Below are 5,449 nucleotides of genomic sequence, written 5' to 3' on the forward strand. Positions count from 1 at the left end.
AGTTATGCTCTGAGAGGGGGAAGGGGATGAAGGTTGGGCTCTGAGAGGGGAGGGTGAAGGTTGGGCTCTGAGAAAGGTTGGGCTCTCTAAACCCTAACCCCTAACCCCTTCCTCCTATGTCTCTAACCCCTAACCCCTTCCCCCTATGTCTCTAACCCCTAACCCCTTCCTCCTATGTCTCTAACCCCTAACCCCTTCCTCCTATGTCTCTAACCCCTAACCCCTTCCTCCTATGTCTCTAACCCCTAACCCCTTCCTCCTATGTCTCTAACCCCTAACCCCTTCCTCCTATGTCTCTAACCCCTAACCCCTTCCTCCTATGTCTCTAACCCCTAACCCCTTCCTCCTATGTCTCTAACCCCTAACCCCTTCCTCCTATGTCTCTAACCCCTAACCCCTAACCCCTTCCTCCTATGTCTCTAACCCCTAACCCCTTCCTCCTACCTCTCTAACCTAACCCCTAACCCCTTCCTCCTATGTCTCTAACCCCTAACCCCTTCCTCCTATGTCTCTAACCCCTAAACCCCTTCCTCCTATGTCTCTAACCCCTAACCCCTTCCTCCTATGTCTCTAACCCCTTCCTCCTATGTCTCTAACCCTAACCCCTTCCTCCTATGTCTCTAACCCCTAACCCCTTCCTCCTGTCTCTAACCCCTAACCCCTTCCTCCTATGTCTCTAACCCCTAACCCCTTCCTCCTATGTCTCTAACCCTAACCCCTTCCTAATGGTGTCTCTAACCCCTAACCCCTTCCTCCTGTCTCTAACCCCTAACCCCTAACCCCTTCCTCCTATGTCTCTAACCCCTAACCCCTTCCTCCTATGTCTCTAACCCCTAACCCCTTCCTCCTATGTCTCTAACCCCTAACCCCTTCCTCCTATGTCTCTAACCCCTAACCCCTTCCTCCTATGTCTCTAACCCCTAAACCCCTTCCTCCTATGTCTCTAACCCCTAAACCCCTAACCCCTTCCTCCTATGTCTCTAACCCCTAACCCCTTCCTCCTTCTCTAACCCCTAACCCCTAATGTCTCTAACCCCTAACCCCTTCCTCCTATGTCTCTAAACCCTAACCCCTTCCTCCTACGCCTCTAACCCCTAACCCCTAACCCCTTCCTCCTGTCTCTAACCCCTAACCCCTTCCTCCTATGCCTCTAACCCCTAAACCCTTTCCTCCTGTCTCTAACCCCTAACCCCTTCCTCCTGTCTCTAACCCCTAACCCCTTCCTCCTTTGTCTCGAACCCCTAACCCCTTCCTCCTATGTCTCAAACTCTAACCCCTTCCTCCTATGTCTCTAACCCCTAACCCTTTTCTCCTATGTCTCTAACCCCTAAACCCCTTCCTCCAATGTCTCTAACCCCTAACCCCTTCCTCCGATGTCTCTAACCCCTAAACCCCTAACCCCTTCCTCCTATGTCTCTAACCCCTAACCCCTAACCCCTTCCTCCTATGTCTCTAACCCCTAAACCCCTAACCCCTTCCTCCTATGTCTCTAACCCCTAACCCCTTCCTCCTGTCTCTAACCCCTAACCCCTTCCTCCTATGTCTCTAACCCCTAACCCCTTCCTCCTATGTCTCTAACCCCTAACCCCTTCCTCCTGTCTCTAACCCCTAACCCCCCCTTCCTCCTATGTCTCTAACCCCTAACCCTAAGGGGATAACCCTTCCTCCTATGTCTCTAACCCCTAACCCCTTCCTCCTATGTCTCTAACCCCTAACCCCTTCCTCCTATGTCTCTAACCCCTAACCCCTTCCTCCTATGTCTCTAACCCCTAACCCCTTCCTCCTATGTCTCTAACCCCTAACCCCTTCCTCCTATGTCTCTAACCCCTAACCCCTTCCTCCTATGTCTCTAACCCCTAACCCCTTCCTCCTATGTCTCTAACCCCTAACCCCTTCCTCCTATGTCTCTAACCCCTAACCCCTTCCTCCTATGTCTCTAACCCCTAACCCCTTCCTCCTGTCTCTAACCCCTAACCCCTTCCTCCTATGTCTCTAACCCCTAACCCCTTCCTCCTATGTCTCTAACCCCTAACCCCTTCCTCCTATGTCTCTAACCCCTAACCCCTTCCTCCTGTCTCTAACCCCTAACCCCTTCCTCCTATGTCTCTAACCCCTAACCCCTTCCTCCTATGTCTCTAACCCCTAACCCCTAACCCCTTCCTCCTATGTCTCTAACCCCTAACCCCTTCCTCCTATGTCTCTAAACACTAACCCCTAATCCCTTCATCCTATGTCTCTAACTCCTAACCCCTTCCTCCTATGTCTCTAACCCCTAACCCCTTCCTCCTATGTCTCTAACCCCTAACCCCTTCCTCCTATGTCTCTAACCCCTAACCCCTAACCCCTTCCTCCTATGTCTCTAACTCCCTAACCCCTTCCTCCTATGTCTCTAACCCCTAACCCCTTCCTCCTATGTCTCTAACCCCTAACCCCTTCCTCCTATGTCTCTAACCCCTAAACCCCTTCCTCCTATGTCTCTAACCCCTAACCCCTAACCCCTTCCTCCTATGTCTCTAACCCCTAACCCCTTCCTCCTATGTCTCTAACCCCTAACCCCTTCCTCCTATGTCTCTAACCCCTAACCCCTTCCTCCTATGTCTCTAACCCCTAACCCCTAACCCCTTCCTCCTATGTCTCTAACCCCTAACCCCTTCCTCCTATGTCTCTAACCCCTAACCCCTTCCTCCTATGTCTCTAACCCCTAACCCCTTCCTCCTATGTCTCTAACCCCTAACCCCTTCCTCCTGTCTCTAACCCCTAACCCCTTCCTCCTATGTCTCTAACCCCTAACCCCTTCCTCCTATGTCTCTAACCCCTAACCCCTTCCTCCTATGTCTCTAACCCCTAACCCCTTCCTCCTATGTCTCTAACCCTAACCCCTTCCTCCTATGTCTCTAACCCCTAACCCCTAACCCCTTCCTCCTATGTCTCTAACCCCTAACCCCTAACCCCTTCCTCCTATGTCTCTAACCCCTAACCCCTTCCTCCTATGTCTCTAACCCCTAACCCCTTCCTCCTATGTCTCTAACCCCTAACCCCTTCCCATATGTCTCTAACCCCTTCCTCCTATGTCTCTAACCCTAACCCCTTCCTCCTATGTCTCTAACCCCTAACCCCTAACCCCTCCTATGTCTCTATGTCCCTAACCCCTTCCTCCTATGTCTCTAACCCCTAACCCCTTCCTCCTATGTCTCTAACCCCTAACCCCTTCCTCATCCTATGTCTCTAACCCCTAACCCCTTCCTCCTATGTCTCTAACCCCTAACCCCTTCCTCCTATGTCTCTAACCCCTAACCCCTTCCTCCTATGTCTCTAACCCCCAAACCCCTTCCTCCTATGTCTCTAACCCCTAACCCCTTCCTCCTATGTCTCTAACCCCTAACCCCTTCCTCCTATGTCTCTAACCCCTAACCCCTCCCCCCTATTTCTCTAACCCCTAACCCCTTCCTCCTGTCTCTAACCCCTAACCCCTTCCTCCTATGTCTCTAACCCCTAACCCCTTCCTCCTATGTCTCTAACTCTAACCCCTAAACCCCTTCCTCCTATGTCTCTAACCCCTAACCCCTTCCTCCTATGTCTCTAAACCCTAACCCCTTCCTCCTATGTCTCTAACCCCTAACCCCTTCCTCCTATGTCTCTAACCCCTAACCCCTTCCTCCTATGTCTAACCCCTAACCCTAACCCCTTCCTCCTATGTCTCTAACCCCTAACCCCTTCCTCCTATGTCTCTAACCCCTAACCCCTTCCTCCTATGCCTCTAACCCCTAACCCTAACCCCTCCTATGTCTCTAAACCCTAACCCCTTCCTCCTATGTCTCTAACCCCTAACCCTTTCCTCCTGTCTCTAACTCCTAACCCCTTCCTCCTATGCCTCTAACCCCTAACCCCTTCCTCCTATGTCTCTAACCCCTGACCCCTAACCCCTTCCTCCTATGTCTCTAACCCCATCCTCCTATGCCTCTTAACTCTAACTCCTATCTTCTTCGTCCAACACCCTAGTCCCTAACCCCTGACCCCTGACCCCTCTGCTAGAGAGGCCATGTCGTTGTGCAATGTGACAGTAAAAGCCGGCTTGTAAACTACTGTTTATGTCGATCATAAAAGCAAGGTGTGTTTCCTTTGCTTGGTTTAGACTCAGTTCCAGCTGGTCTGAACCACCACTCAGCATTACACTGTCTTTTATAAGGCTGTCTGTAAAACAACTAATACCAATGTTATTCAATTAAAACACGAACACAAGCCACTGGGTTGGGAAAAGTTCATTACACTGTTCTGTCGACTCAACTACGCCCATGAAACCAGGAGACACAGAAAGGTGTTTAACAGAGAAACAGGGTTTTATAACAGAGAAACAGGGTTTTATAACAGAGAAACAGGGTTTTATAACAGAGAAACTGGGTTTTAGAACAGAGAAACAGGGTTTTATAACAGAGAAACTGGGTTTTGTAACAGAGAAACAGGGTTTTATAACAGAGCAACAGGGTTTTATAACAGAGAAACAGGGTTTTATAACAGAGAAACGGGGGTTTAGAACAGAGAAACAGGGTTTTGTAACAGAGCAACAGGGTTTTATAACAGAGAAACAGGGTTTTAGAACAGAGAAACAGGGTTTTAGAACAGAGAAACAGGGTTTTATAACAGAGAAACGGGGTTTTAGAACAGAGAAACAGGGTTTTATAACAGAGAAACGGGGTTTTATAACAGAGAAACAGGGTTTTAGAACAGAGAAACAGGGTTTTAGAACAGAGAAACAGGGTTTTGTAACAGAGCAACAGGGTTTTATAACAGAGCAACAGGGTTTTAGAATAGAAACAGGGTTTTAGAATAGAAACAGGGTTTTATAACAGAGAAACAGGGTTTTAGAACAGAGAAACTGGGCTTTGGAACAGAGAAACAGGGTTTTAGAACAGAGAAACAGGGTTTTATAACAGAGAAACGGGGTTTTAGAACAGAGAAACAGGGTTTTATAACATAGAAACAGGGTTTTATAGAGAAACAGGGTTTTAGAACAGAGAAACAGGGTTTTAGAATAGAAACAGGGTTTTAGAATAGAAACAGGGTTTTATAACAGAGAAACTGGGCTTTGGAACAGAGAAACAGGGTTTTATAGAGAAACAGGGTTTTATAACATAGAAACAGGGTTTTATAGAGAAACAGGGTTTTAGAACAGAGAAACAGGGTTTTAGAATAGAAACAGGGTTTTAGAATAGAAACAGGGTTTTATAACAGAGAAACTGGGCTTTGGAACAGAGAAACAGGGTTTTATAGAGAAACAGGGTTTTATAGAGAAACAGGGTTTTATAACAGAGAAACAGGGTTTTAGAACAGAGAAACAGGGTTTTAGAACAGAGAAACAGGGTTTTATAGAGAAACAGGCTTTTATAGAGAAACAGGGTTTTATAGAGAAACAGGGTTTTAGAACAGAGAAACAGGGTTTTATAACAGAGAA

The sequence above is a fragment of the Oncorhynchus keta genome, unplaced genomic scaffold, assembly GCF_023373465.1.
Source record: "Oncorhynchus keta strain PuntledgeMale-10-30-2019 unplaced genomic scaffold, Oket_V2 Un_contig_6246_pilon_pilon, whole genome shotgun sequence".
Classification (NCBI taxonomy): domain Eukaryota; kingdom Metazoa; phylum Chordata; class Actinopteri; order Salmoniformes; family Salmonidae; genus Oncorhynchus; species Oncorhynchus keta.